Source organism: Cavia porcellus, unplaced genomic scaffold (genome assembly GCF_034190915.1).
Source record: "Cavia porcellus strain 051 isolate PalLab524CR breed Dunkin Hartley unplaced genomic scaffold, mCavPor4.1 scaffold_18, whole genome shotgun sequence".
Classification (NCBI taxonomy): Eukaryota; Metazoa; Chordata; class Mammalia; order Rodentia; family Caviidae; genus Cavia; species Cavia porcellus.
This window is the reverse complement of record NW_026947501.1, coordinates 8113563-8123352: the sequence shown is the minus strand read 5'-3', so window position 1 is coordinate 8123352 and position 9790 is coordinate 8113563. Positions and strand designations below refer to the sequence as shown.

Below are 9790 nucleotides of genomic sequence, written 5' to 3'. Positions count from 1 at the left end.
GATACATTAGGTTCACCTGTTGTTGGCAACTACTCTCCAGCCTTAATTCACTGGTTGTAGATTAAGACCATACATGCCAGGACCCTTCTTTCAAAATTCCTCATGCAGTTTTTCTCTGAGAGAACACCAACATTTCCTATGTTCCTCAAATATTTGAAAGATCTGAGAGCAAAGGTTAACTACTTGAGTGGATACCTGCAAACAAAAGAAAATTAACAGCATTTCACAGAATAAAGAATAAAACAAGTACATACAAAGCATGATAGAAGTCTTCATAAACAAGAAATGCTTCAGCAGATCTTCACTCTAAACTTCCTCTCAAGAAAAGCTCTAAAATCTGGAGACCTTGTGAGGGTAATTTTCTACTGATCAACTGCCTTTCAAGGACCGCATGTTTTACATAAACTGAAAAATTTATATTGGTTTTCCATTCCTCTACTACCCTGAGTCTCTCCCCTTCCCTAGAACCTTCCATAGAGCCCCCTTTACATCTTTAGAAAATAAATGAGAGGATTGAGCATGGGGATGATTATAGTATAAAATAGGCCAGCAAATTTTCCTCCACTGTCAGAATAACTGTCTTTGGACTGGAGGTATGTGTAGATGCATATGCCATAAAAAAGAGAAACCACAAGGAGGTGAGATTCATGTCTCAAAAGCTTTTCTGCATCCTGCCATTGATCTGACCTTTACCACTGATTGTGCAATGGATGTGGAGCAAGAATTAGTGCTCCAGGAATGACCAAGATTATGGGTCAAGCCACAAACATCTTGGCCTCTGTTCCTCATGGGTCCTTACAATTCAACTTCAAGAGCACAGGCATCTCACAGAAGAAGTGGTTCAGATGGTGACCACAGAGAAGCATGGCCATCCTGAGGCCTGTCTGGATCAGAGAGTTTATGATGCCTCCCACCCACATGGTAACAGCCAGTGCCTGGCAGTGATGTTGATGCATAATACTTGTATAGTGGAGTGAACGAGAGACAGCAGGATAGTGATCAAAGGCCATCACTCCCTAGAGCACACAGTCAGTGGAAACCAGGGCCAGGACAGTGAAGAGTTGGGCCACACACCCTTCACAGCTGATCTTTCTATCATGTCTCCAATGGTTGATCAGGAGCTGGGGCACAGTGCTGGTGGTGTAGCAGAGATCCAGGAAGGAGACGTGAGAGAGGAAGAAGTACATGGATGTGTGAAATCAAGGGTCCAGTTGGGCAAGAGCGATGATGACAGTGTTGCCCAAGAGAATCAGGGAGTAGAAAATTGAAATGAAGACAAAAAGGAAGAGTTCCGAACTGAAGACCGAGTACATTTAACAATAAAACAGGCCTGTGGCTCCTTAGTCAGCGGTGGCTGCTGCTACCTGTGGCCGGGGCAGCTGGGAGAAGCGGAGTGTTGGCGAGTGATGCGGCAGAGGTGTAGTTTGACACAGTGTGTTACATGGGGGAGAGAATAAAACTCCAGTGAGATCCGGGCCATGAACGAAAGCAGTGACAGAGGCGCTTGCACCACTGCCTGCGAGAACTTTCTCCCTGACTTGGGGGACCAGACTGGCTCCCCACCGGACCAGAGACTAGGCCAGAAGGGTAAAAGTAACAGTGGTGGCTGGGAGCTCCTCCCAGCCTGGGGAGACACTCTTCCTGGCCTGAGGAGCAGGCCATATTTCCTTGCTGGGTCCAGTGAGTGGGGCCATTGAAGGGTACCCCATCCCAGGCTGGTGGATCTCCCCCCCCACACCTGGAACAACGCTTGAAGCTTCCAAATACAGGAAAATGACAAAACGAAAGTCTAAAATGCAATCTCAAACATCCAGCCCATCCCAAGAAAGTCCAGGAGCCATGTGCATAGAAGAAAATACATGCCACATGACTGAAATACCTGAAATAATGGTAACTGAAATAAAGAGGCAAGTATGGGAAGCCTTGAAGGAATTCAAACTAGAAATATTCTCTCAGATGAAAGAAGAATTGATAAAAGAAATGAAGCAGAATGCTAAACATAGCTAAAGAAGAGGCAGTTAAAAAATTAGAGGAACTAAATGGAAGGATAGAATCCCTGGATGAACAGTATAGGAAGCAAACAGAATACATAAAACAGATGCAAAGAGATATACAGGAAATCAAAAACTCCATTGAAAGTTGTAAAAACCGCCTCAATGAATGTGAAGATAGAATCTCAGACCTCGAAGACAAGATTGCAACAAGTGAACAGGAAAGAAAAGATCTTTTAAAAATAACAAGAAATCAGGAAATAACAATTCAACACCTACAGGACGACGCAAAGAGAAACAACATAAGATTGATAGGGATAAATAAAAAGAAGGGGACAACATAAAGGATGTCAAGAGGATATTTACAGAAGTAATAGCTGAAAATTTCCCAAACATGAGATTGGAAACTGATATCAAGATCAGTGAAGCATATAGATCTCCAATAGTCACAACCAAAATAAATATACACCCAGACATATAGTAATGACCATCTCAGAAATTGAACAAAAGAATAGAATATGAAAGGCTGTCAGAGAGAAAAAACAGATCACCTATAAAGGAAAACCTATCAGAATTACAGCAGACTTCTCAGCACAAACAATAAAGTCAAGAAGAGCATGGAGTGATGTATTTCAGATCCTAAGGAAAATGATTTTCAGCCTAGGCTGATGTACCCTGCAAAACTGTCCTTCAAATTTGATGGAGAAAAATGATACTTCCATGACAAAGATCAGCTGAAAAACTTCATGATCACCAAGCCAACCCTGCAAAGAATACTGAAAGACAGCCTAGATACATTTAGGAAAAAAAAACACTAAACAAAGCAGACAGTTGAACAGAGCAGAAAGATAAACATGCAACGCCAGAAAGATAATATGTCAACAATAAACCAATTTATAACAGTTCTTACTACTAATGTTAATCATCTCAATACACCAATTAAAAGAAACAGACTAGCAGAATGGATCAAGAAACAAAATCCAACCATATGCTGTTTACAAGAAACCCACTTAACTCAAAAGGATACTCACAGATTCAAAGTCAAAGGATAGAAAACAACATTCCATGCAACAGGAACCCCAAAAAAACCTGGGGTAGCAAAGTCAACTTCAAGCCAATAATGATTAGAAAGGATAAAGAAGGTCACTATATACTGGTTAGGGGAAAACTCCAAGAGGAAGATATAACTATCTTAAATATATATGCACCAATCTCCAGAGCACCCAGTTATATAAAACAAGTATTAACAGAAATGAAAAACCAAATCAGTAGTAACACAATTCTGACAGGAGATCTTAACACACCATTGACACCAATGGACAGATCAACCAAAAAGAAAATCAACAAAGATATAAAAGAACTGAATTGCACCTGTGAACAAATGGACTTAATAGATATATAAAGAGTACTCCACCAAACAACAACAGAATACACATTTTTCTCAGCAGTACATGGGTCATTCTCTAAAATAGAACATATATTCGTTCGTTCACAGAACATATTTAAATAAATTCAAAAGGGTTGAAATTATCCCTTGCATGCTATCAGACCATAGCGCCATGAAATAAGTAATCAATGATAAAAGATACTGCAAAAATCCCACAAAAACATGGAAACTGAATAACACTCTTCTGAGTAATCAGTGGGTCACAGAGGAAATTTAAAAAGAAATTAAGCAATACCTACAAACAAATGAAAATACAGATACAACTTACCGGAATCTATGGGATGCAATGAAAACCGTCCTCAGAGGAAAATTTATTGCGCTGAGCTCTCACATCAGGAAAACAGAATGAATACAAATAACTAACATGATGCTACACATCAAAGAGCTAGAAAAAGAAGAGCAAGTCAAGCCCAAAGCCAAAAGAAGAGAGGAAATTATAAAAATCAGAGCAGAAATCAACGCAATAGAGACTAAGAAAACAATCCAAAGAATCAACGAATCAAAAAGTTGGTTCTTTGAAACAATAAATAAAATTGATAAGCCTCTATCCAACCTTATTAAAAGAAGGGAAGAAAGAGCTCAAAACCATGCAATAAGAAATGAAAAAGGTGAAGTCACTAGAGACTCAATAGAAATACAGAAGATCATCAACACCTATTTCGAAAACCTCTACTCTCAAAGGTTTGATAACACAGAAGAAATAGACAGATTCTTAGAAACATATGAAGTACCAAAGCTAGATCAAGAGGATGTAAAACTGCTGAATAACCCAATCTCTATCAATGAAATTGAACATGTAGTTAATTCCTTACCTACAAAGAAGAGCCCAGGCCCAGACGGATTTACTGTAGAATTCTACAAGAAATACAAACAAGACCTAATACCGACACTCCTCAAAATCTTCAATGAAATTGAAAGGGAAGCAATTCTTCCCAAGTCATTCCTGGAAGCAAATATTACTCTAGTACCAAAACCTGGGAAAGACCCAACCGAAAAAGAGAACTACAGACCAATCTCCCTAATGAACACAGATGCAAAAATCCTCAACAAAATATTGGCAAATAGGATGCAGAAAATCAACAAGAAGATTATAAACCATGACCAAGTGGGATTCATCCCAGGCATGCAGGGATGGCTCAACATACGTAAATCAATAAATGTAATCCACCATATCAATAAAGCCAAAAGTAAGAATCACATGATCATTTCCATAGATACAGAAAAAGCCTTCGATGAGGTCCAACATTCATTCATGATAAGAACTCTACAGAAAATTGGAATAGATGGTCTTTATGTCAATATAATACAGGCTGTCTATGACAAACCAACAGCCAGTATCATACTAAATGGCCAAAAATTGAAAGCCTTTACTTTAAAATCAGGCACAAGAGAAGGATGTCCTTTATCACCTCTCCTATTTAATATAATACTGGAAGTACTAGCCAGAGCAATTAGACAAGAGAGAAAAATAAAAGGGGTAAAGATAGGAAAAGAAATTGTCATTATTTGCAGATGACATGATACTCTACATAGAAGACCCCCTAAACTCCATTGAAAGATTCTTAGATATAATAAATAAATTCAGTAATGTAGCTGGGTACAAATCAATACTCAGAAATCAATAGCATTCTTATACACTAACAACAAAATCACAGAGAGAGAAACAAGAGAAGCCACACTCTTCACACTAGCAACCAAAAAAATGAAACTTTTAGGAATTACTCTTACGAAAGAAGTGAAGGACCTATATAGGGAAAATTATAATACACTGAAGGAAGAAATTGAAGATGATCTCAGAAAATGTAAAGACATCCCATGTTCATGGATAGGAAGAATAAACATTGTGAAAATGGCCATTCTCCCAAAATTGTTATACAGATTCAATGCAATCCCAATAAAAATACCATCAAGATACCTTATAGGTCTAGAGAAATCACTCCTAAGGTTCATCTGGAACCAGAAGAGACCTAGAATATCTAAGGCAATTTTAAGCAACAAAGGCAAGGCAGGAGGCATCACAATCCCTGACTTGAAGTTATACTACAAAGCAACAGTAGTAAAATCAACATGGTACTGGAATCAAAACAGAGCAGAGGATCAATAGAATAGATTAGAAGATACAACCACAACTACAAACACACTCAACCACCTTATCTTCAATAAAGGAGCCAAGCAGGTTCACTGGAAGAACGACAGTCTTTTTAATAAATGGTGTTGGAAAAACTGGCTCTACATTTGCCAAAAGTTAAAACTCGACCCAAGCCTATCACCATGTATTAAATTAAAATCTAAATGGGTCAGAGATCTGAATATTAAAACAGAAACACTAAATCTATTTGAAGACAAATTGGGTAGAAACCTAGAGAATTCATGAACAGGACTCAAACCGCATGGGAAATACTTCCCAGAATCAATAGCTGGGACCACTTCTTATTAAAAAGTTTCTGCATGTCAAAACAAATCTCCAGCATGGTAAAAAGAAAACCCACAAACTGGGAAAAGATTTTAGTGAACTCTCTCTCAGACAAGGGACCCTTGTCTAAAACATATAAAGAATTAAAAAAAATCAGACCCTCAAAACTCAAAGATCCAATCCAAAAATGGGCATCTGAGATGAATATGCACTTCTCTGATGAAGAAATGCAAATGGCAAATAAATACATGAAAAAATGTTCATCATCATTAGTCATTAGAGAAATGCAAATTAAAACCACACTGAGATACCATCTCACTCCTGAAAGAATGGCCAGGATCAAGAAAACCAACAACAACAAATGCTGGAGAGGCTGTGGGGAAAAAGGAACTCTCCTACACTGTTGGTGGGAGTGTAGACTGGTGCAGCCTTTGTGGAGGTCAGTCTGGAGATTTCTCAAAAAGCTGGGATTGGAAGTCCCATTTATTCCAGCTATTCCACTTCTAGGCATATTCCCAGAAGAACTGAAAGCATCATACCACAGTGATATATGTGCACCTATGTTTATAGCAGCACAATTTGTAATCACCAGATCTTGGAAACGACCCAAGTGTCCATCAGCTGAGGAATGGATAAAAAAGTTGTGGTATTTCTATACAATGGAGTATTATTCAGCTATAAAGAAGTATCACATTGAGATATTTCTAAATAAATGTACACAGCTTGAGACCATACTCATAAGTGAAATAAATCAATCTCGCATGTATGAATACCGAATAGTTTCCCTAATGTAAGTAATGATTCAAATATATAAAAATATGTGGTAATCATGATTCCTCATTATGTGGCCTTGAAGCCTTATAAAGTTTTCACTTATTAATTGGAAAGGCTTCATTCTGGGCTTCTTGATATGGAAATACTTGAAGCTATAGTATATGAAGTTTTATTCAAATATTTCAAGGAAAAAGACAGACACTATGGTAACTACTATTAAGTCGGGTTATTTGGTGGTGAACCACTAGGTTGCTGAAGTAGTCATGCTTTGACCTGTATTGTTATATTGTTATGTCCTGTTTTATCTCAATCTCTGCCTTATTCATTAAAAAATTATTTAGTTATTTTTTATGTTTTTTAATTAAGGGGAAAAATTAAAAAAATTAGCAGGGTATATAATAGTAACTTTTTTGATTTCCTATTAACTTGTTTTGAAGTCCTGTAAAACTCTCACTATCTTGTTTTGACTGATTAGAGTCTGTTCCATTCTGTATGATAGTATCAAGTTTGAGGGTATAGGCAACTACTTTGAAGGCAATAAGATTCACTAAGATGCCCATTCTGGTTTCACTATTGTCTCCTTTGGAAGTCCTGTAATGTTTACAATGCTTAAGTTTTATTGGTCTTGTTCTCTACTGTTTTGTTCAACTTTATAATATATAATTAGATAGACAATTCTTTTTAAGGAAACAAGAGACATTGTTGATAACTATTGTTGATAACCTTGTACTCTGTTTTACATCATGTGTTATGTTTATTCTTGGTTTGACTGACAGCTTTGTTTTGCCATATTTGACTTTATTCTCTCCCCCCCCAAAAAAGTAATAAGAACTAAGGAGTAATAAAACCCAAAATGTTTAAATTTTGTTGTAAAAAAGAGAGGGAAAAAAAGAGTTCTAAATGATACAACAGCAAGTGTTTAGGGGTGTTAAATAGCTGACCATATTAATGTTTTTGGTTGGATCATTGAACACAACTATTTGAGGTCTCACTGTTTGAGTGTCCACTTTGTATGCTTTGATACTGTGATTTGAGCAACTATCTCTAAGATGATAATATGTAATCTATTAACTGGTGATTTCTTACTGTTTTTTTTTTGTAGTTCTGTATTACTTGTAACCTTACACTTGTTTTGTTTTGTTTTTTCTCTTTTCCCTTTTAAATAAAATTTTTTTAAAAAGAACCCTGGCTCAAAACAAGAAGAATTTTAAAGGGGGAAGACAAAGGAGCCAATGCAAAGCTGTGTATTCAAATTCCTAGAAATTGAACCAAAAAAAAACAAACAAACAAACAAACAAAAAAACAAAAACAAAACCTTGCAAGGAGACCACGAGTTTAAATGTTTTGCAATGTCCCGGCCTTTCAGAGGGAAGTAGCTTTAACCTTCACATCTTTCTTCGGATTTGACGTCAACAATCATCAAATCAGAGAATAACAGAATGTGCTTCAAGAACACCAAGCCTCAGTCCCAGTGCAGAAGAAATTTGGAGTGATCTTATGAAGTGCATGCTGACCACAGTTAAAAAGCAGAACAGTATTAATAGGATTTTCGTCCTACTCATGGTGAAAGAACCTACAGGCTAGGAAGGTGGTAGATTGCTTAACTCGATTGACTCTTCTATAAAGTGTCTAATCTTGAACATTTTATTCCATGAACACACAACATTGTGACCAATTGCCATCTAAGGAAAATGTACCCCTGCAATCCCAGCACTCTATGAGGGTGAGGATGAATGAGGAAAGTTTCAAGTCTTGCCTGGGAAACTCAGAAAATTGGTGATACCATGTGTTAAAATTTGTAAAAAAAAATTCTACAAATGAATGAAAATATTGATCAGTAAGAGATCCCAGAAATCACTATGCAAGATATATTAACTACTATTAATTTATAATTATTTTCACCTTTTTATAGATTTAAAAATAGTACGTTTATGTGGTTTATTTCAAAAGTAGTAATTCCTTAATTAAGTTCTGTTCTAAATATTGAGGACAGAAAAAAACCACAATGATCAAATTATTCTCATACTGAGCTACTCAGATCCTAAGAGGGTATTCTCAGTAGCATATCTGCAGTCATTTCAGTAAAACATTTAAAAAATTGAAACAATGCAAACCTGGCAGTAGATCAATGTCTACATGATTGTAAACCTTAGATTAGTTGTGTTGACTTAAGTATATGTGCAACAAAACCTCATGAACATTCTATTTCACAATTGACAGGCGATTTCTGACTTTTCATTTTTATCTTATTCCTTTTCTTTTTCTTTCTTTTGTTCTTCTTTTCAGACAGGGTTCTGCTATGCAATTCAAGCTGGCTTTGATCTTACCTTGTATCCAGGATGACCTCAAACTCACAACAATCCTCCTGCCTCACCCTTCTGAGTACTGGAATGACATGTGTGCACCAACATGCCTGACTGTGTTTTCCTTTTTAAATTTTCTCCAAAACAAAACTACTCAGAGTTGCGTGATATTCTTATATTTTCTCAGGCAGATTATACAAAATCAAATCAGAAATCACTGAGAACACATTGAAGGAGCTTCAAAACCCTCACTGACACATAACATAAGGTAACAAACATAGCATAGCATAGTATAGCATAATAATAATAAAAAGCAACTGCTTCCAAATAAAATTTAAGAATTTCTATGTTAGCCATAAACCAGAAATTTGATCCAGGAATTTCACATCTAAGTACTATTTCTTTGAAATAAAATACATTATACCTTCATACACATGCATAAGAATGGCTGTGACAGCTTGCTTTCAAAGGTCAACCCCGGAAACAGAACAAATGGCCATAAGCAGATGAGTGACAGGTGCATGAACAAGTCATGCCTGATTGGATCAGCCCCATGATAGCCTGTATTGGCAGCACATAAAGAGCCCAGCATGGAGACACTGCTTGAAGGAGACCAAAGAGCATCACTACAGAACAGGTTCAGCATCATCAGCTCTAGGAAAGACAAACAACTTATCAGGGACACAAAGCCCATGGCCTGTTTGGGATGGGAGCACAGGAAGTGATAGCTGTGGCTAGTAGAGATGTTTGCGAGGGTGATGCACATATCCTCCTTCAGCACAGGGTGATGATTTCCAAGGCCTTGCAAAGTCTCTCCTTGCACTCACCACTTGATGTCCCCCCTTACAGAATGTCACAGTAT

General features: G+C 37.2%; 1 pseudogene; it reads right to left on the bottom strand.

The window, feature by feature from the left end:
- Positions 1–438: 438 nt before the first annotated feature.
- On the bottom strand, positions 439–1313 carry LOC134471537 (olfactory receptor 2Y1-like; annotated as a pseudogene).
- Between the last annotated feature and the right edge of the window lie 8477 nt (positions 1314–9790).